The sequence below is a fragment of the Oncorhynchus clarkii genome, chromosome 28 (genome assembly GCF_045791955.1).
Source record: "Oncorhynchus clarkii lewisi isolate Uvic-CL-2024 chromosome 28, UVic_Ocla_1.0, whole genome shotgun sequence".
NCBI classification, from domain to species: Eukaryota; Metazoa; Chordata; class Actinopteri; order Salmoniformes; family Salmonidae; genus Oncorhynchus; species Oncorhynchus clarkii.
This window is the reverse complement of record NC_092174.1, coordinates 16397000-16421113: the sequence shown is the minus strand read 5'-3', so window position 1 is coordinate 16421113 and position 24114 is coordinate 16397000. Positions and strand designations below refer to the sequence as shown.

General features: G+C 42.8%; 1 pseudogene; it reads right to left on the bottom strand.

The window, feature by feature from the left end:
- LOC139386555 (ephrin type-B receptor 1-like) overlaps nucleotides 1-24114 on the bottom strand; it is a 296455-nt pseudogene that overhangs the window by 51004 nt on the left and 221337 nt on the right.

Genomic DNA, 24114 nt, shown 5'->3' with positions numbered 1-24114 from the left:
CTACTTCCAGGCATAACTAGCTACTTCCTCACTCTGACCATTTCACTCCCCCTAGCAGAGCTGGTTAGGCTGTTTCCATGTTATCTAGAGTATTTCTGACTAATTCTTACTTTTTTGCCTATGTTTACTGACACTGGTCAAATTCAGCAGGTGTTGCTAAATTCATCCGTTGTTCTGCACTCTGGCACACTCAGATGAGGTTGCTCTGAAATCAGAGTAGATCGGCAGAGTGAATTTGAGAACGCAAGAGATATGCTAACTGTATAGCAGTCGTTCAAGTTCTTACTAGTTAACCAAATGACACCTGCATCTCTAGCTGTGTATAGCCACCAAAAAAATGTTACGAGGGGAAATAGTCAGTCACTTATCCACTCCGTTTTGGTCATGGAGTCATGGAAACTGAAACAGTGCTTTCCGAATGGAGGCAGCAAACAATGTACCAGGACAGCTGTGATCTACAACCTGATAGCAATATGTTTTGGACTCCCAAGAAATGTATTGGTGAATTATAATAAACATGCATTGAACTGCATCCATCTATTCTGCCGACAATGCCTTAGTGTACATCATGGAACGTTGAGTCAAATGGAATCAATTTTTAAAACCTCTTATGAAGTAGATTTTGTAGCATAACCTGGGAATTTGATATTTTTTATATTATGATTGTCTGTTTGTTTCATAACTGCAAAGTAGTTAAAACACTGTCAGTTCCACTTTAAACTGCAGGTCACTGGTTACTTTGTGTGCTAAACATGACATGTTTTTTTTGCAATGGGAAGTAATAATTGTACATTTCGATTGGGAAATGCTTAATTTTTTTTTCTTTTCGTATTCTTGGGATTGGGACCTACTGGTTTTTTATGACAGAGTTTATGGACTGCTTATCCTTTAACATCATGCTGTGTGTGACTGCTGTCTTTCCATCGGACTAATGCAGGGGTGTAGTGGTGCCTGGCTCCACAGTGGGTGGGCCTGTGTCCACCCAGGCCCATCCATGTCGACGCCCCTGATGCAAACAGGGCATAATAACAATTGCGCATCACAAATAACCTACTAACCAACAGACTGAACTTTTTCAATACCTGGTTTGTATACCCATTGTTGACTTAGTTAGCATTTACTGGTAGATATCATAAGTTGAAACGTCTTTCCTACCCTACCGGCTACTGATGTCATAATTCTGTGAGCTTCTCCATGCCAAAACCAGCTGAGAGCTGCACACTCTTGCTGCCTGCTGATGATTTTCCACTGAAACTAGGCGTTGTGCGGCGCGCAGGTGAACATATTTCACATGCTTTGTGTTTGTGTAGGCTACTTTGTGCATGATTTCTCTATTGTACAACGTAATTGATAAGTCGTATACCTCCACTACACTACTTTGATACGCATCAGTAGGGATTAAGAAGTGAGTATACGCAATGCCCACTGAAAATAAAGTGGGTACACGGTTTATACCTGCATATACCTTCCACTACACCACTGACCCTTTGTGTTTCACAAAAAGTGCACTCTCCTACATGAGTGCACTGGTATTACGACTGCTGTCCTTTCACATTCATGAACCTGTCACACACTGAAGGACTAGGTCCAAAAGGTTTGCCACTGCAGCAAACATGTCTACAATAGATATAAAGGCTCATAAGATATTCATGTTTCAAGAAAGGTGTGTATATATTGGGCCCGGCGAAACGGTTTTATGTGCTGACTGAGTGGAAGCTGATAATGATGAGGAAATTAGGAGTCCTCACTGTCCGAGACCGAGTCAAGACCTAGTACAAATGTATCCAACACTGCGAACAAGACACTCAATATGAGACTGGTCTCGAGTGCTACAACATTGCTCATCACCGAGCAAAATCTATAAACATACAAAGTACGAGTCAAAAGTTTGGACACACCTACTCATTCAACCTTTTTTTTTAAATAAAAAAAAAAAAACTATTTTCTACATTGTAGAATAATAATGAAGACATCAAAACTATCAAATAACACATATGGAATCATATAGTAACCAAAAAAGTGTTAAACAAATTCTTCAAAGTAGCCACCCTTTGCCTTGATGACAGCTTTGCACACTCTTGGCATTATCTCAAATCAAATCAAATCAAAGTTTATTCGCCGAATACAACAGGTGTAGAACTTACAGTGAAATGCTTACTTACAGGCTCTAACCAATAGTGCAAAAAAGGTATTTGAGATTTTTGGTTCCAACCGCCGTGTCTTTGTGAGACAAAGAGGAAGTGAATGGATGATCTCCGCATGTGGTTCCCTCCGTGAAACATGGAGGAGGAGGTGTGATGGTGCTTTATTGGTGACACTGTCTGTGATTTATTTAGAATTCAAAGCAACTTAACCAGCATGGCTACCACAGCATTCTGCAGCGATACAATGGCCCAACACACCTCCAGGCTGTGTAAGGGCTATTTGACCAAGAAGGAGAGTGATGGAGTGCTGCATCAGATGACCTGGCCTCCACAATCACCTGACCTCAACCCAATTGAGATGGTTTGGGATGAGTTGGACCATAGAGTGAAGGAAAAGCAGCCAACAAGTGCTCAACATAGGTGGGCACTCCTTCAAGACTGTTGGAAAAGCATTCCAGGTGAAGCTGGTTTAGAGAATGCCGAGAGTGTGCAAAGCTGTCGTCAAGGCAAAGGGTGAAGAATTTGAAGAATCTCAAAATATATTTAGATTTGTTTAACACTTTTTTGGTTACTACATGATTTTATGTGTTATTTGATAGTTTTGATGTCTTCACTAATATTCTACAATTTAGAAAATAGTAAAAATCAAGAAAAACCCTTGAATGAGTGTGTAGAGACTTTTGCCTGGTACTGTACATATCAACTTTAATAAAATATAGGATGAGAAAAAAGGAGAAGAGAGCCAAGAGAACCACGGAGAAGAGAAGAGAACCGAATAGAGGCAGAGGCAGAGGCCCGTATGCGCTCCACACTGACATCGTTACCCAATCAAATCAGTGTAATTAGATCACGGAGGAATCTCCGTCATTGGCCAGATGAGGTAAACACTGCTATAAAATTTGGCCGAAACATAATGATCTTTCCAATCACATTAGGCTTTATTGGACACTCACTCCTGTGATGAAGACGAATGTTAGCTTGTGCCCTAATAGGAAAATGCTACTCCTAAATGTAATCCCATAAGAGTAAAGAGACGAAAACAGGATATTAGCAATAACAATGCGTTATATCATTGGATAATTAGATTTGTGGTATTTATATGTTTATTGGTAATGTACCATGATGATGAATAGTCACATACATTCCTAGAATTAGCCACAGAGTGTCTGCATGGCCTATTGTATAGTCACACTGTGTAAAAGTGCTATTGCACTTCAATTATGGTGTGATCTAATTTGATAAATGTCCAAAAATAGACAGCTCATGTAAAGGGAAGCCAGGCAACCACATTAGAGTATTGGGACAGCACTCTCATATTCATAAGCAAGGCCATGGTTGGATTGGCCCACTCCTGCTGTCAGTCAAACAGAGTCTCCTAGGACCACACCCCCCACTCACTGCTTGATTTTGAGAGACGGTTGGGCGAGCAGATTAGAATCATTATCACCTATATTCGCCAAGTACATTTACACATACCCAGAATTTGCCTTAAGTAAGGTGCTGCCAGCAATAGACAATATACAAACAGAATACAGACAAGTACTCACAGAATACACAATATCAAAACAGGAACCATAAAACATAAGTGTATAGGCTGATTACAGTGGGAATATACCACTTACAGTGCCTTCAGATAGTATTCACACACACCCCTTGACTTTTTCACATTTTGTTATGTTACAAAGTGGGATTAAAATGGATTTTATTTTCATTTTTGTTGACGATCTACACAAAATATTCTATAATGTCAAAGTGGAAGAAATGTTTAACATTTTTGTATTGATTCATGGAAAATAAAACAATTTTTTCTTGATTGGATAAGTATTCAACCCCCTGAAGCAATACATGCTAGAATCACCTTCGGCAGCGATTACAGCTGTGAGTCTTTCGGGGTAAGTCACTAAGAGCTTTGCACACCTGGATTGTACATTTTGAACATTATTCTTAAAACAATTCTTCAAGCTCTGTCAAGTTGATTGTTGATTAATGCTTGGCAGCCATTTTCAAGTATTGCCATAGTTTTTCAAGCCGATTTGAGTCAGAACTGTAACTAGGCCACTCAGGAACTTTCAATGTTGTCTTCGTAAGCAACTCCAATGTATATTTGGCCTTGTGTTTTCATTGTTCTCCTGAAAGGTGAATTTGTCTCCCAGTGTCTGTAGGAAAGCAGACTGACCCAAGTTTTCCTATATTGCTGACCCAAGTTTTCCTATTTTCAATGTGCTTAGCTCTAATCCATTTATTTTTATCCTAAAAAACTCTAGTCCGTGCCGATGACAAGCATACCCAAACATGGTGCAACCACCACCATGCTTGAATATACAAAGAGTGGTACTCAGAGATGTGTTGTGTTGCATCTTTTTGTCGCAAAACATCACGCTTTGTATTCAGGACAAAAAGTTCTAGGACACATTTTTTGCAGTTTTACTTTAGTGTCTTATTGCAATGTATGTTTTGGAATATTTTTATTCTGTAAAGGCTTCTTTCTTTTCACTATGTCATTTAGGTTAGTATTGTGGAGTAACTACAATGTTGTTGAACCAGTTATCTCCTATCACAGCCATTAAACTCTGTAACTACTTTAAAATCACCATTGGCCTCATGGTGGTTTCCTTCCTTTACGGCAACGGAGTTAGGAAGGGGCCTGTATCTTTGTAGTGACTGGGTGTATTGATACACCATCCTGTGTAATGAATAACTGCACCATGCTCAAAGGGATATTCAATGTCTGCTTGTTTTTTTTCACACATCTACCAATAGGTGCCCTTCTTTGCGAGGCATTAAAAAACCTCCCTGTTCTCTGTGGTTGAATCTGTGCTTGAAATTCACTGCTCGACTGAGGGACCTTACAGAAAATGGGTATTCATTTCAAAATCATGTTAAACACTATTTCTGTGCACAGAGTGAGTCCGTGCAACTTTTTATGTGACTTGTTAAGAACATTTTACAAATTTAGGCTTGCAATAACATTTCTAAAAACATAATTCCACTTTGACATTATGGGGTATTCTGTGTATATCAGTAACACAACATCTCAATGTAATCCACTTTAAATTAAGGCAACACAACAAAATGTGGAAAAAATTAAGGGGTGTGAATACTTTCTGAAGGCACAGTATCTAAGCCGTGACAAATATATACAGTGTTTTGCGGGAGGTGTACATCGTGCAGATTAGTATTCGAGGTCATTGATGACAAGGTGCAGTAATCGGCCCAATGCAAAGTCACTTGATCTCTATGAGCCTGATGGCCGGTTGATGAGGTCCACGGCATGGGGGATGAAACTGTTCAGGTTGCGGGCGGTTTTGGTAATGATTGACCTAAACCGTCTGCCAGAGCAGAGTCTTTAAAAGATGGGGTGTCCGGGGTGGGCAGGGTCAGCGATGATCTGACCTGCAAGCTTCCTTGTCCTGGAGGCATGCAGGTCCTTGATGGAGGGCAGGTGACAGCCGATGACCTTCTCCGCCAACTGGATGGCCGATGGGGAACCATCCCTGGAGAGACCGCCAACAGGCAGTGGCCCTTTCATGCTGTCAGTCAAATGGGGATTATATTTGACACACACACACATACATCTACATCTGCCATACTTAAAGTGAAGTAGCAGGTGGCGGGACAGCAGCTTGACAACAGCCAATGAAAGGCTTTGCCATGAGAGACTGACCACCGTGAATGGTCCTCACATGCTGTCAGTCAAATGCGGATTAGAGGAGACGCACCCTAACATGCTATATAAAGACAGAGCAGCAGGTGGGAGGGCAGATGGGAGGGCAGCCAATGGTGAGGCTGGCCAGCAGTGACAGACAGGGAACACTGCATGTCGTCTGGTCTCTGTAGTGTCCTCTTGGCTGAAGGCTGTAGTTCCCTTGGCAGTGTTTTCCCCCCAACTAACACTAATAACAAGGCGGGCCTCCTCTCCTCAAGCCTTAAACAATTTGGCTTTAATTTGTTTCAATACACCATTTTGATGTCTGCTGTCACGGTTGATGATTTCAGCCTTTGTGCACTGCCTTAGAATGAAACGATACAAGGGGAATCTATGCCTTTATAGAGTGTCAGAGCAATAGAACTGCAGTGGACTGCACCAGTACGTTTACATACACTCCAATGGACAGAACAATCCCAACCCCCGAAGTGAATCTCTACTACTGCTGCCTACTACCAGATAAGCTGAGCCAGCTTCTGGTGCTTGTTTTAAACTATGGACCATGGCATACGTGTGTGTGTGTGTGTGTGTGTGTGTAGCTCCCGAGACCCCCACCCTGGTGGCATGTGCCAACCTCCTAACAAAGGACAGTATGGTCACCTGGCAGAGCGACAGACCTGGTGTGGGACCATGTGTCCACTTCACATATCACACACACACACGAGCCACCCCCACATACTAACTACATGGTTAACGATACTTAGAAGGTATAACATTGGTAATGGAGGGGGACATCATTTCCTTTACAACAAAAACGTATGTTTCTAGAGATACTATATACATATTTATTCTTTGTAATGCTACTGACGTGAATGAAAAGTATAAGGAAACAATACCATCAATGAGCAATTTCATTCCTTGAAGCACCATCCCTTACATTACTAGACCATAAGCAAGTAATTACCATATTCATTATGAATTCAAATAACCCTCTGGAATCTTTTATTAAAGGGCATTTTAAATCATATTAAGGATCTGCATTATTACATATAGTAAATACAATTTTAAAACAGCCTAACTTCTAGTCCTTTAAAAACATAAATCCCATAAGCATAGCATAATGGTACTATTCACGTTATTATACTTTTCTTGACCTACTGTTAAAGAGTTGTACTATGCATGCTATCTCCTTCCAACCATTCCACTGCCTTCATCTAAGATAAGCCACTTACACTGCATATTAACTGTGGGAGAGTGGCTGTACAGCTGCTTTCACACGCCCACTATAAAGACACAAGCAAATGCCACTCTTGAAAGGGAGACCATGCCTTAGATCACAGTATTGCTAGCTAACCATTAGCAGCATGCTACACTTATATCACTTAGTGTAGCCTACATGCAAGCACGCAGACTTACAAATGCATGGCAAACATGTAGACCAACACGCATATGCTCAAACATACACACCCACACACATACACCCACACACATACACCCACACACACACACACACACACACACACTAACTCAGATCACTCACTGGGGGAGCTCAAAGCTCTGCACAACTCTCTCAGGATTGGGGAAAATATAAAATATAAAATAAATAGAAAACATCTTTATCTAGAAAATGTATTAAAGGTAGGGGATTTAGGAGGAACAACAATGGGCAACCTTGACTCGTTTAGTTTGTTTTTCCTCGTTTTCTTTCTGACATCAGCAAACACTCTGAGGGCTTAGCTCTCTACGTCTCTACAGCTCACCTGAGGATACTGTCTGGGCTCAGAAGAGCTGGGTGGGGCACAGACAAAAGACATAGAGAGAAGAGAAGAGGGAGAGCTGCTGAAAGAGAGAGAGAAGAAAGAAATACAAAACAAATCTGAAAGGGAAAAATGTAATACACAGCGAAGGGAGCCAGGGACTTGAATCAAAATCCATCTTTTCAAAAGTTCCCATTATAAATCATGACATGTCTGTGTGCATACTGAGCTGGGATAATACTAGAAGATTTCACTGAAGGCCAACTGAGAGACTAAATTAATGATATTAACTTGGTATTTCTTTTGACAACTCACTGATTGTGCATTGAGTGCAATGGGAATTACAGTGGGCAAGAGTGACAACTTTGCGCCCACACACACACACACACACACACACACACACGGAAAGTATTCAGGCCCCTTCCCTTTTTCAACATTTTGTTACGTTACAGCCTTATTCTAACCTGTTTTTCCTTTGTTATTATGGGATGCTGTGTGTAGATTGATGAGGAATCATTTTAGAACAAGGTTGTAACGTAAGTAAATGTGGAAAAAGTCAAGGGCTCTGAATACTTTCGGAATGCACTGTACACACAGACACACACACCTCAGTAACCTGGTAACCTGAGCCAGTTTAAGAGTGTCCCTGCTCTTCACTCTAGTCTTAATAGAGGCCCTGACCTTCGCTACTCCAATTTAGTTCCTACCGCCCCAAACTTTAGGAGAAAAAAAATAAGAAAAGAGCGAGAAATAAAAGAGAGGGGATGAGATTCCACTTTTTCTGTATAGACTTTTAATTCATTTCTACTTGCTTGCCAAACTACACGATTCCAGGACCACTTACTCTGCAGTGAGAGGGGGATAGTGGCCTGTTTGGTGGAAAGCCTAAAGACTTTCGAGCACCGGATACCTCTTTTCATTTCCCCTTCTCCTAATTGTCTCTGTGTCCCAATTCCTCCTCTCCTCTCTCACAAACAGCTGGACTAGACCGAGGCACGTTTACAACACGGGAGATCGTGGGTTCAAAGTCTGTATGGGATCTCTTTAACTTGTACAATGGACACTTTGGTGTCCTTTTAGATTGTACAATGAGAACTTTAGTGTCCTTCCAACAAAAAAGTGAAACTATGAACTCCACTATTACTATAGTAAAACAACACATTACTGTATAACCGATCTGTGTGGGAAGACGACGTGCATATGACTTACGTTGTGAAGTTCTTCTCTCCCCTGCGTTTCAAGACGAGCTGACTGTGCAACTAGCGTAGCTCGAAAGTCCATTGAAACAATCATCCACCGCTCCATAACTGCATGACACATAAAATACTAATATCACCGGCTCATAAAGAGATGATCTGAGAGACCAGGAGGGACGGCCCATGAGGCCATTTTGATAAATTCGATCAAAAACCCCAGGTTTTAATGGCTGCATTATCTAGGCTATAAGTTTCCTGCGGTGCGAGCAAGACAGCGAGAGCGGCCATGTGCAGGGGAGTGTGTTATAGACACAAAGCCAGTAGCTAGACACCCCTCTGTAATTGGTTTTTATCTCTAAAGGACCACATCATCACTTTACGACTGTACAGAAGTCCCTCCTGCTATAGCAGGCATATATCCCTCCTTACCTCTCCACCTGATAGCTGATGTGTGGTGAGCGTTCTGGCTCAAAAATGGTGGGTGCTACACATTGATGGTGAATGAGATGAGTTTACCCCTACTATCTAAAGAGCTTTGAGTACCTCAGTTGCTAGAAAAGCGCTATATAAATACAATCAATTATTATTATTATTATTACTATTATTATTAATATTTAGAGAATTCATAGTGGAGTAAGTGGAAGTTATGCAGAATTGCATGGATTTCCCCATTGAGATTACATCAAGTTTACCTTGGGGATAAGCATAGTCAATCTCTATGGCTCAGGGTATTTAAGTGGCGGGGTCGCTATACATTCAGATGTCAATGAAACATGCACTGTTATTGATGTGCAGTAGAAAACTACTCACATGCCAAATTCTAATTCACACTCGCACGCATGCGAGTTTCCGTTCAACATCTTATTTTCCCTAACCCCTAACCTTTAGTCCTGGCATTTAGAGTTTGAGCAGAATAGAATCACCTGTTGCGCAGCGAGAGACAGCTCCTCATAGCAGGTTGATGCATGGAATGAAATAAGTGTTCCTATAAGCCTATGCTGCGGAACATTTCTATTGGCTATGCTATGCAATTGCGTGAGAAAACAGAGTTTTGATGGCCTCTATTAAAAAGAGGAGGATCCCATCAGATTTCTATAGGCTAAGCCTACTATATATTTATATCACAGCTTTTCCAATATTTAGCACATTGCTTTCCTTTACAACAGGAGTAGCCTACCTGACTGGCATGAAAATGAACCAAGGGAAAAGCGTCCTCCATTCGCTACTTGAGTGCATAGATGATATGTATTTTTTCCCCTGCCCCTGTTCTGACATGAGCATGATATTGGCCTATTCTAAATCAAAACTAATTTCACACATATATTATTTAGTATATGTAAAGACAAGATTAAATTAAGAAAGGGTCTGAATATTTATTTAATGTGATATTTCAGTGTTTTATTTTTAATAATTTTGCAACAATTTCTAAAAACCTGTTTTTGCTTTGTCATTGTGGGGTATATTGTGTAGATTGAAGGCTGTAATGTAACAAAATGAGGCAAAAGTCAAGGGGTCTGAATACTTTCCAAATGCATTGTATGTTTTGATAAGGTTTGTATCAAAACTAAAGTGCCCAAATAGGACCCCTGTAACAGAGTTGGAACTTGTGTACTGTAGCCCACAGCCATATGGCATAGTCAGATCAGGGTGACTCAGAATATGCTATTCTGTTATTCTGAAATAGACTACATTTTCTTCATATCTTAATGTTTCTTTAGACCTGTCTAAAATAAAGTATGGATTTATTTTGATGGTGTAGGCTGTATTAAATAGATTTGATGTAGTTGTTCCAAAGGTCCTCACCAGGGGGCTACGCATGGAAGCCGGAGATGCTAAACATGTTTATGTTAATTAACGGCCAATTACAGTGAGCCCGGCAGTAATATGCATGACAGTTACTATCTGCCAAAATGTCCCAGTCTTACTGTTGGAGGATGACTTGTCTTTAGGGCCAACGTTGGGCCCTGTCAGGGTCAAAGCATCTAAAACACAGTGTATCACAGAGAGACCACCGAGGTGAGAATTGAATCTCTGCAGCACGGTATGTCACCGGGCAATCATATACACACGCACACAGTATGCGACCAAGCAATCACGCTGTCACACACAGGGTCATAAGGTGCATCTCTCACCTGATCATATTCCTAGAGAGAGAGAGTGAGAGAGAGTGAGAGAGAGAGAGAGAGAGAGAGAGAGAGAGAGAGAGAGAGAGAGAGAGACCACAGACCGACAGACAGAGCAGAAGAAAGTGCCCTCTGAGTAACCCTCACCTGCTTTCCCCTATGCAATTAGCAACCTTATCTTCAGTAATGAATCAATATGTGAATAATGCAGCCCGGGTCTATTTGTCTGGAAGGACACGCTACAAAGACATCAGTAGGATTATGACATCAATATTTATGAGCCCACAGCAGGTTGTGTGAGCGGTATTTGCATGACACTAAGCTGTGACGCGATAAGGTTTCACAGGGGCCCTATTGGATTCTGGTTCATGACCCATGCAGCAAAGTGAAGCTGGAGAATGTGTTCTAAAAATGTGGCGTAGAAAGTTTTCCTAAGGACTAATGAACAAAATTGTATGTGACCATGTCTTCAAGTCTGGCATAACAGGAAATGTAGAGAATTTCAGGTTGTTCTTGAGAAGGATTCTTGTTCGCAATGACATACTGCACCTTTGTAAATAAATACATAATATGGATTCTATCTGCTTTGATAACCCTCAACATACAGATTAAAATATTATTATTATATATTATATTATATGTATCTAACAAATGTAACACAAATTAACACATTTCAAAGGCTAAAACCTGCATCCAGCCAACCCACCAAACTATGGACCACCTTAAGTGTCCTCTAGGCTCTAGTCTATTCTGGGCTCTATTTCATTATTCCTGTAGACCGAGGCCTTGGGAAAAGCCTACAGGTCAATAAGGCCTGCTCTGTAGATACTCTGGGCTGCTCTCATAGGTTATTAAAGAAGGTTCCACTGTGTAGGAGCAGTTGGTAGCAGACGGGTCGATGCTAGCCCCACCAGGCGCATAGCATTACCGCAGTGGGACTGGTGAGGGGAGGGGGGATGTCAAGGTTTTCACTTCATCAGACGGGGAAGGCAGGGTAACCAAACAACAGGGAGAAGGAGAGATGGACTGGAGGTGGAACTGAGATGACATATCATCAGCCAGGGGAGTTTGGGGGTTTCGCTTCGGAACACAAGAGAAACTTCTGTTGGGTTTCTTTTAAGACGGTAAATGCACAGATACACATACACACACACACACACGCACACACACACACACACACATTGTGTACGCAGATGAACATGCTCATGGGCAGACGTGCGCTTATACACACGCACACACGCAGACACACACACACGCACACCCAGCCTACCTTCTCGTAGAAGCGTAGCTCGTAGTCCAGGATGATTCCGTTGGGCTGTTCAGGCTGTGGCCATGACAATGTGAAGCTCTTCATGGTGGAGCTCACCTGGTGCATGATGGGTACGATGGAGGGGGCTGCAAACAGGAAACAGGAAGTGAGACTGAGACGAACAAAATTGCCTCTGCGCCTTGTAATAGCCTGAACGATGCAAGAAAGTAGCATTGAAAGCTCCTAAAAACACAATGTAACACATTCACAATTCGCAGACACAAGTCATGCCGGTAAGAATCACCAGTCAGAGCTGTCGTGGAGCAGCTAGCACATCTTTTAAAACATCCTCACTCTTCAAGGTCCCCATTTCTCTCACTCTGTGTCCGTCTCCAACACAACAAGTCAACAGTCTGCGCTGGGTCTGAATAAAATCCCTACCTAATGAGGCGGAAAGACCTAGAAACTGCCCATTGGAAGAAAACTCCATCCTATCTCTTTGTGATGCTTTCGGCCTGGGTGCACAGTGTGGGCCTATTCTCCGCTGCTCTCCCACTCTGCTCTTCCACCCTGCTCACCCACTCTGCTCTCTCTTCCATTCAGACACAGCACACCTGAGCACACACATATGGGCTGTGAATTAACCCAACACCCCAGCAATTTCCATCTCATTCCCTCGCTTTTGTCCTCCGCGCTATCATCCCTCTATCATCGTTCCTCGTTCCTGTCTTCCTGGGCTGGCAATGGGTGGGTGGAGGCGGAGACGGCGAGCGGCAAAGGCCAGCATTTAGCAGTGATTGACCGGGAATAATACATTACCCCCCAGTATATGGGAAGGGAATCTCTTTTTACTCATCTTTTACAGTATCCATTCCAGAGATGTGGAAGTCTGGGAGATGGAGGCTCATGTATTATGACCCTAAGAAATACTGATAGAAACACACACAGATATGTCTACATGCACTTACTTTTGTTGAAAACCACCCACACTACTTTGCGCATTCTACCACCCACATTACTCCCCCTGCCTCCCATACACATAAACAGATGCAGACTTTCCTAAAACACACCGGACTTCCTTCACATTTCAGCTCCCAAAATCCCCAAGTAACCCCCAGACACTCACCGCCACCCCACCTGCCTCCCTCTATCGTTCCAGCCCACGCACTCTCATCCTATCCAGGCCTCACCTCGGTGTGGCTAAGCCTCCTCGCTCCTCTCTGGCTGCCTAACGCTCCAGTGCACAGAGCTCTGCTGGGCCGCATTATCAATTACCGGCCCTGGCAGCCCCAGAAGGCCCCAATGCTGCTGCTGCCTTCCCTGCCTTCTGAGCTTACAGTAGAAAGGGGGTAGCGGAGGGGAGTGTGTGTTCCAGAACAGACTAAGGTTGAGTCCAAAAGAGCTCCCTATTCCCTACATGCACTACTGTTGACCACGGCACAAAGGCTCTGGTAGAAAGTAGTACATTCTATAGGGAATAGTGTGCCATTTGAGACCCAGGCTGTATCTAGCCAGACAGTTATATTAAGACCAGGCAGGCATTTGTGATTCTACATGGTTTCACATCACGTCTCAATGATTGCCTAAAAGTCCCAATTAAATAATAGTGGCACTTCTGCAAGTCATGGATAAAACATTTGCCAAGTCCTCGTTTCTAAAGGCCTGTGTGTGGGTATGTGTTTGTGAACGCAGATGTGTGTTAGTGCCCTGTATGTAATGAGCCTGTGTTTCTATCAGCACTGCTGCGTCTGTACCTGGCTGGAGGTCAAGGGTCAGGCCTGCTGAAGCCATGCCGTCCCCACCGTTACCAGGGGACACCAGCACTGACAGTGATTGGTGGCTGTGCCCTGCACTTCTCTCGTCCCCCCATCACTCCCCCTTCCCTCTCTCCTCTGTTCCACTTTTATCTGGCCCAACTGGCTGTCCCCAGCTTTTAATGCAGCACTCGGCTTAGCATTAATCAATGTCAAGCCTCTCAGTGCTGCTAGCAAGAGAGAGAGAGAGAGAGAGAGAGAGAGAGAGAGGTTTTTTTTATCTGCAAACTGCTACTCTAACACAAGACCATCACATTACACATCTTACGACTCTATACCTACACACTATAGCAGAGAGCCATTACACATCTTACGACTCTATACCTACACACTATAGCAGAGAGCCATTACACATCTTACGACTCTATACCTACACACTATAGCAGAGAGCCATTACACATCTTACGACTCTATACCTACACACTATAGCAGAGAGCCATTACACATCTTACGACTCTATACCTACACACTATAGCACAGAGCCATTACACATCTTACGACTCTATACCTACACACTATAGCACAGAGCCATTACACATCTTACGACTCTATACCTACACACTATAGCACAGAGCCATTACACATCTTACGACTCTATACCTACACACCATAGCACAGAGCCATTACACATCTTACGACTCTATACCTACACACTATAGCACAGAGCCATTACACATCTTACGACTCTATACCTACACACTATAGCAGAGTCATTACACATCTTACGACTCTATACCTACACACTATAGCACAGAGCCATTACACATCTTACGACTCTATACCTACACACTATAGCACAGAGCCATTACACATCTTACGACACTATACCTACACACCATAGCACAGAGCCATTACACATCTTATGACTCTATACCTACACACTATAGCACAGAGCCATTACACATCTTACGACTCTATACCTACACACTATAGCACAGAGCCATTACACATCTTTTACAAAAGGGAACGAAAGCTCATTCATTTTCACCAAATCCCCAGAACATAACTTGAATAGTTTTGGGTGACCTCTTCCCATTCTCCCTCTGCATCAACTCCCTCATTGTGATTTTCCCGGGATAAGCTTAATACATTTCACATTCCGCGATCCAAATTCCACAGGGCTTTCATCCCTCAATTCCCAGCTGGACACTCCTGATGTGCTTGACTGATTCCCAGTTTGACGATTGGTTGGAAAAGTCCTGATAGGCCGATTTCATCACATAGAACAATCTAATTCTGTGTTTTTCCGTTAAGACTTAGACAGCACCACAGCTCCAGGCTCTCACAGTCTCTCGCTCTCCCTCTCTCACCCTCCTAGGCATGCTGGTTAACCACTGCCTCCCCATTAGCAATAGCTCAGAGGGGCTGCTCTGTCGTGACTACATGGTAATGGACTCCTCTCACAGATCATAGGGATGTGGCAGTTCTGCTTTGCTCTGTGCTGTTCTGATCTGCTCTGATCTTTTCTGTTCTGTTCTATTCTGCCCTGTCCCTTTCGGTGTTCTGTTTCTATGAGTTTCTTTCAGGGAACCAATCAACCATTTTTTTTTTAAATCACTCCAGTGCTGCCATTGGTGACATCACTGTTGAAATGTACTGTAGATGTGACTTCTTGGTGCCTTTTTGAAAGCGCCAAGTCCTGGAATTTCTGGAGTTACCTAGAGCATGGGATTGTCTTTAAGTGTGGTGGGTTTGCTTCGAACCTTCTGACAATCACATATTTTACTGTGGCCAGAGGAGAGATTTAGTGGCAAAGACTGAAAGTAACTAAGAAAGGCAACTAGTCTTTTGGTTTACACGATTCCTCTTTCTCTGTTGTACTTCAGACACTAGATGAAGACATTTTAAGGTTTGAGGAGTTCAGTAGCATTCAGAGCCATTCTCCTCCGATCGCCTGCAGCTAGCTGCCGGTTTCTGGATTCAAGGGACAAGCTACAACATTTATGATAAACAGGCATTAAATGAAGCAGAATGACAACCTGAGCCAGCACTCAAGAGGATGATGAAATGGTTTGACAACCAGCTCCTCTCTGCCCTCTTATAGTCAGTCAAGTTCTGTGAATTGAGGCAGTGAGAAAAGCAACAACCCATGTAAAAAATTATTAAGAAAGTATATAGACAGACAGACAGAAAGCAAGAAAGAAAGAAAGAAAGAAAGAAAGAAAGAAAGAAAGGGCTGGATGGATTAAATAACCAATGGACATACTAATAATTGAATGAAGAAATGAAGAATCTATTCAATACATACAAGGGATAATGCATTTTCATTTGTCTTTTTTACAGTAACCTATGATTGTGTCTTCATCTGTTCCTACTCTAAACCAACCCATGTACACCAACAACACATGGAAATACTTAAGTCATTCAAAGCTCGTAAACACAAAACATAATGAGTAGGGATCCAAACATGCCTCACATCCCTCTGGTTTTAGTAATGTCAAAGGCTCAAATCCCTTTGGTATGTTTTGGTTGTTTGGATTTGGCTTCGACTACTTCCATCTCTTTGTATCTAGAATCCCGCTGAGCCGCAGACTGTTTTCATGAAGTTGGGGTTTCGCCGGTTTCCACATGCCCAAAGAAGGCTGCAAGATGGAATAGATGGAGATGTTTGGATTTTGGGATTATTTCTAAAAACAGTTGCAGAGGAGTAGAATGGAATGGGAAGAGGAGTGTTAAGACAAGAGGGATTCTCAGGTTGGTGACTGGTTTGGCAGTTGGCACAGAATCTAGAGGTGCGTTCAACAAGGGAAATAGCTTGCGAACTTTGGCTCACATGAGCTAACACATTAATCATTTGTGTGTTAGCCGCTACCGTTCACTAACACTAGCTGAAAGTCTGAGAACGTAAGTGTCTGTTTCAGATTTAAACTGCGGCTAAAATAATCAAGTGGCCATGTAGACATTCTACTATATTGAGTAGGAAGTCATTTTCATTTGGAATATTGTCGCTAAAAAGGGACCGTAACCCTTACAAAAACGAAATGTTTGATGTTTCACCGTAACATTTTGGAATGTTCATTCAAATGGTTCAACTGAAATTCTTACTCTGGCAACATGCTCGCCGCAAACAAAAGCCTTGTTGAACTCGCCTCAGGTCACAGAGTTGTGTAAGCCAGGAGAAAAAGAGAGGCAGTGAAAAGCAGTGAAAGAGGGAAGAAAAGTCCCTCTCTGAGAGGTGTTATTCAGCTGTTCATGGGTTAAGTGTCCTGGATGGAGGGATGGAGGGTTGGCGGGAGAGAAAGATGCTGTTGAGGACATTGTGTTACCTCATTTCCTACATTTTCTGGAGGTTTTTAAACATGGTCTGGTTCTTGACTGTAATGACCCTAGTATGCATTAACCTACCTTAATGGACGTTTAACATTTACCACACAACCCTCAGGTCTGCACACGGTGTGCTCCTAAGTGAATTAAAGCATAATGTTCCCAAAAAAAGACATCAAATGGGAGATGGCAGCTTTTGACTATACAGAGATCAAGATGACCAAACCAGGGCTGTAGAGAGAGGCTAGTAAATAACCTGAGAAGTGTTTGTGTGTGTCCAGTTTAGTGCAGGCTGTGAATCAGAGTATTGATCAGACTTTCATCCCAGACACACACAGGGACCTAGGACAGTTTAATGACCTCTGCACTGATTCACACAGGAATCATCTCTGCATCTCACGGACTGTCCTCCTCTCCTCTACCAATCGCTCCCCCTATATCCTTCTTTCGTCTAACTCTCTCTCCGTCTCTCTTCGACACATCTCTTCTCCAACTCTCTAACACTTACGTTGCCCCACTCGCTCTCGTCTTCCGCCCTACCGCTCCTCAATTTCTCCGTCCATCTTCCAATCTTCCGTAGAAAATACAAGTTTCAAGTTTTAATGTCACAAGCACAGTGAAATGCGTTTCTTGCCAACTCAAAACCCAACAATTCCATAATCAATAACAATGCAACACTAGAAAAACACACACGAGAAATAAGAAGAAATATGAAGAACACGGTAAGTAAGCATACTACATACAGGGTCAGTTAAAATAGCATATTTACAATGTGCAGAGATACTGGAGTGACAGAGGTACAGTAGTTACAGTATGTACAGGGGTGAGGTGACTAGGCCACGAGATACAAAATAAACAGAGTAGCAGCACCTTGTATGTGAGTGGGTGTGCGTGTGTGTAGAGTCAGTATATATGTACAGTAGCAGTCAAATGTTGGGACACACCTCTCTATTTTGACTATTTTCTACATTGTCGAATAATAGTGAAGACATCAACACTTTGAAATAACAGTAACCAAAAAGTGTTCTTCAAAGATTCTTCAAAGTAGCCCCCCTTTGCCTTGATGACAGCTTTGCGCACTCTTGGCATTCTCCCAAACAGCTTCATGAGGTAGTCACCTGGAATGCATTTCAATTAACAGGTGTGCCTTGTTAAAATGTCATTTGTGGAATTTCTTTCCTTCTAAATGCATTTGAGCCAAACAGTTGTGTTGTGACAAGGTAGGTGTGAAAAACAGAAGATAGCCATATTTGGTAAAATACCAATTCCATATTATGACAAGAACAGCTCAAATAAGCAAAGAGAAACGACAGTCCATCCTTACTTTAAGACATGTAGGTCAGTCAATCTGGAACATTTCAAGAACTTTGAAAGTTTCTTCAAGTGCAGTCGCTAAAACCATCAAGCGCTATGATGAAACTGGCTCTCATGAGGACCGCCACAGGAAAGGAAGACCCAGAGTTACCTCTGCTGCAGAGGATAAGTTCAATAGAGTTAACTGCACCTCAGATTGCAGCCCAAATAAATGCTTCACAGAGTTCAAGTAACAGACACATCTCAACATCAACTGTTCAGCAGAGACTGCGTGAATCAGGCATTCATGGATGAATTGCTGCAAAGAAACCACTACTAAAGGACACCAATAATAAGAAGAGACTTGCTTGGGCCAAGAAACACGATCAATGGACATTAGACCAGTTGAAATCTGTCCTTTTGTCTGATGAGTCCAAATTTGAGATGTTTGGTTTCAACTGATATGTCTTTGTGAGACGCAGAGTAGGTGAACAGATGATCTCTGCATGTGTGGTTCCCACCGTGAAGCATGGAGGAGGAGGTGTGATGGTGTGGGGGTGTTTTGCTGGTGACACTGTCTGTGATTTATTTAGAATTCAAGGCACACTTAACAAGCATGGCTACCACAGCATTCTGCAGCGATACGCCATCCTACCTGGTTTGCGCTTAGTGGGACTATAATTTGTTTTTCCACCCGACAATGACCCAAAACACACCTCCTGGCTGTGTAAGGGCTATTTGACCAAGAAGGAGAGTAATGGAGTGCTGCATCAGATGACCTGGCCACCACAATCACCCGACCTTAAACCAATTGAGATGGTTTGGGATGAGTTGGACCGCAGAGTGAAGGAAATGCTCAGCATATGTGGGAACTCCTTCAAGACTGTTGGAAAAGCAAGGTGAAGCTGGTTGAGAGAATACCGAAAAAGGATGTCTTTACTGTTATTCTACAATGTAGAAAATAGTGAAAAATAAAGAAAAACCCTTGAATGAGTAGGTGTGTCCAAACATTTGACTGGTACTGTATATTATGTGTGAGTGAGCAGATGGAGTGTGTGTATGAGTATGTAGGGCCCTGTGAGTGTGCATAGAGACAAAAATAAAACATAAAACAGTAAATGAGGATACAAGGTTAACTCAGATAGTACATGCAGCTATTTTGTTGCTTGGGTATAGAAGATGTTCAAGAGACTGTTGGTGCCAGACTTGATGCACTGGTATCGTTTGCCATGTGGAAGCAGAGAGAATATTCTTTGGCTTGGGTGGTTGGAGTCTTTAACGATTTTCTGGGCCTTCCTTACCACACCTCCTGATATACAGTAGATGGTGCTATTGACATACCAGGCAGTGATGCAGCCTGTCAAAATGCTCTCAATGGCACAGCTGTAGAACTTTTTGAGGATTTGAGGGCCCACAAACTTTTTCAACCTCCTGAGGGAGAAGATGTGCTGTTTGGACCATTTTTGTTCTTTAGTGATTTGGACACCAAGGAACTTGAAGCTCTCGACCTGCTCCACAGCGTCCCTGTCGATGTGGATAGGGGAGTGCTCGCAGGTCGAGAGCTTCAAGTTACATGGTGTCTCCCTGTTTCCCGTGGTCTTACTGACGTTGAGGGAGAGGTTGTTGTTCTGGCACCACACTGCCAGGTCACTGACCACCTCCCTTTAAGCTGACTCATCAGTACCGGTAATCAGGCCTACCATGATGTGTCGTCAGCAAACTTGATGATGGTGTTGGAGTCGTGCGTGGCCATGCAGTCATGGGTGAACAGGGAGTAGAGGAGGGTACTAAGCACACACCCCTGTGGGGCCCCTGTGTTGAGGGTCTGTGTGGAGAAGTTGATGTTACCTACCCTCACCACCTGGGGTTGGCCCATCAGGAAGTCCAGGATCCAGTTGCAGAGGAAGGTGTACAGACCCAGTCCGAAGCTTGGTGACGAGGTTGGAGTGGACAATGGTGTTGAACGCTAAGCTGTAGTCAATGAACAGCATTCTCACATAGGTATTCCTCTTATCTAGGTAGATGAGGGCAGTGTGCAGAGCAATTGAGATTGCTTCATCTATGGATCTGTTGGGGCGGTATGCAAATTGAATATGCCTGACAGCATGCTCTGAGAACGCGCCCTGGAATACCGTTGGGCCCCGCGGCCTTGCAGGTGTTGACCTGATTAAATACTTTTTTTCATGTCGGCCTCTGAGAGTGAGGTCACCAAATAATCCGGGTCAGTGACGGCCCTCACACCTGGCACGATGTTGTTGTTGTCTAAACGTGCATTAAATGCATTTAAGTTTGTCTGGTTGAGAGGCATCGTTAGGCAGATCACGGTTGGGTCTTCCTTTGTAATGGACTGTAACCCCTGCCACATACGGCGGGCGTCAGAGCATGTGTAGTATGATTCCACCTTATTCCTATATTGTCCTATTGCTCATTTGATGACTCTGCGGATGTCATAGCAGGACTTATTGCTGTCCTCGGCCATAGCCTCAGGGTTGTCTACGATAGCTCTGTGTGTGGTATCCCTGTCCTTTAGTTTAGCTCCAACCTTGGTGTTAATCCAGGGATTTTGATTGGGTAAGCAGCGAACCCTCACCCTTGAGACAACATCGTCAATGTTATCGGCGGAGTCTCAAAACATATTCCAATCAGTGCTGGAAAAGCAGTCATGTAGCATACTATTTGATAATGAGTTTCTGCTTGTAAACAGAAATAAATAATACGGAGTCGTAATCCGATTTACCGAATGGCGGACGAGGGAGATGGCCTTGTATGCTTGCTTATGGGTAGAATAACAATGGTGTAGGACTTTGTTGTCCCAGGTGGCGTTGGAGACGTGTTGATGGAAGTTGGGCATCATGTCCTAGTGACGCGGAATTAAAATCGCCGGCAACCAGAAAAGCAGCCTCTGGATGTAGGTTTTTCTGCTTGTTTATAGCCTTGTACAGTTCGTTAAGTGCCAGATTGTTATTTTTATTATCCTGACATGGAATGTATAGTCACGATAACAGTCACGATAACACGATAACAGCTGAAAACTCCATCGGGAGGTAGAAGGGTCTGCATTTGACCATCAGGTATTCCAAGACGGTGAGAACAGTGGGTTGACACTTCCACAGCGCTGGAGATGGTGTAGAGGTCAACCCCTCCCCCCTCGATTTCCAGACTCCGATGTCCTGTCCGCCCGGTGAATGGAGAATCCATCGAGTTGGATAGTCATGGGGGGTATCTTGTCCGAGAGCCATGTTTCAGAAAAGCAAAGGATATTGCAGTTTTGAGAGCCCAATGATAACTTTGAGAGTCCAATGATAACTTTGAGAGGATTAACAGATTTCCAACACCTTTGTGTCCGTTTTAACTGTTTTTGGCATTCAGCCCAGTTTTCACATGGTAAGTGTGGCTAAGAATGACTTTCCCCAGACTCCCACTCTCAGACTGCCTTAACAAAGTTTTCTCCCCAAATTATCCTCAGATCCTTCGATCCATCTCATCACCAAAAGGTCATATCCACATCCATATGCTTCTTGCCTGTTATGAAAGCAAGTCAGAAGCAGCAGCGCCGCAATTACCTAGCCACAAAGAATCCCCTAGGGCTGGGCATGGGCAGAGCCAATTACAGCCAGTCACCTTTTTACCCAGAGCTGGGATCACACAATGCTTCCCAACATCTATCTGTCATGTAGGGCATATTTAGCCATTCAAACATGGGACAGTCAGAAGCCATTAGGCTACCCTAATAATCAGAGCTATTTACCTCGTAATTTCTCTTCTCTTCACTGTCAGCCACCACGACTTAAAGGACCATGAGCCAGAGGGAGAGAGTGTTCCCTTCTTCACTCTCTGATGTTATTTTCTTGGAGGTTGTTGCGATTAAACACTGGAGTTTTGATTCCAGAAACGGGGAATGGGGAGGTTGTATAGTTTGAGAATGTTTAGTAGGTAAAAAAAAATATACATGTACAGTGCATTCGGAAAGTATTCAGAGCCCTTGACTTTTTCCACATTTTGTTACATTAGAGTGTTATTCTAACATTTATTTTTATTTTTAAATTCTCCCCTCATCAATCTACACACAATACCCTATAATGACAAAGGTAAAAACAGGTTCTCAGACATTTTTGAAAATGTATTTAAAAAAAAAACATTTTTGCTGTCGTGTGCCTTTTACTGATAAGTGGCTTCCATCTGGCCACTCTACCATAAAGGTCTGATTTGTGGAGTGCTGTAGAGATGCATGTCCTTCTGGAAGGTTTTGCCACCTCCACAGATGAACTCTGGACCTCTGTCAGAGTGACCACCAGGTTCTTGTTCACCTCTCTGACCAAAGCACTGCTCCCCCGATTGTTCAGTTTGGCCGGGAGGTTTGGCTGGAGTCTTGGTGGTTCCAAACTTCTTCCATTTAAGAATGATGGAGGCCACTGTGTTCTTGGGGACCTTCAATGCTGCAGGCATGTTTTGTACCCTTTCCCAGATCTGTGCCTCGACACAATCCAGTCTCGGAGCTCTACGGATAATTCCTTCAACCTCATGGCTTCTTTTTTGCTCTGACATGTACTGTTAACCGTGGGACCTCATATAATGGGACCTGATATAGACAGGTGTGTGCCTTTCCAAATCATGTCCAATCAATTGAATTTACCAGAGGTGGACTCCAATCAAGTTGTAGAAACATCTCAAGGATGATCAAAAAGGTGGCAGCGTAGCCTAGTGGTTAGAGCGTTGGACTAGTAACCGAAAGTTTGCAAGATTGAATCCCCAAGCTGACAAGGTACAAATCTGTCGTTCTGCCCTTGAACAAGGCATTTAACCCACTGTTCCTAGGCCGTCATTGAAAATACGAATTTGTTCTTAACTGACTTGCCTAGTTATATAAAGATAAAAAATAAAATAAAAATACAACAGGATGAACCTGAGCTCGAGTCTCATAGCAAAGGGTATGAATACTTATGTAAATAGGTATTTCAGTTTTTTATTTGCAAAAATGTCTAAAAAGCTGTTTTCATTTTGTCATTATGGGATATTGTGTGTAGATTGATTAGGATTTTTCTTAGGGCTAGGAGGCCCTATCCTGAATTTCCGCCTGACTGACGTGCCCATAGTAACCTGCCTGTTACTCAGGCCCAGAAGCCAGGATATGCATATAATAGCATTTGGATAGAAAACACTCTGAAGTTTCTAAAACTGTTAAAATAATATCTGAGAATATAGCAGAATTGATATGGAAGGCGAAAATCAGAAGAAAATCCAGACCAGAATGTTGTTTTTTCAGCTCCCAGGGTCTTATTATGGAAACCTATTGGAAACCCATATGTCCGTCACCCAAAATGCAATTCCTATGTCAACAGTCTTTATTCAAGGTTTCAGGCTTCTCTTTTGAAAAACAAACAAGTATTTGGAGTTTTTGTTGGGAGAGCACCTGGACCAAATCAGTCTTTTGGTGTGCGAGGGAGGAGGCGTGCGCATATGAATTTTCCTTTCCTATTGAACATAGTACTTTCCATGTGAAATATTAGAGTTTATTTACATTTTCGACTACCTGAGGATTACATAGAAACGTCGTTTGACTTGTTTGGACAAAGTTTACTTGTAGCTTTTTGGACTCCTTTGTCTGCATGTTGAACGAGTGGATTACTG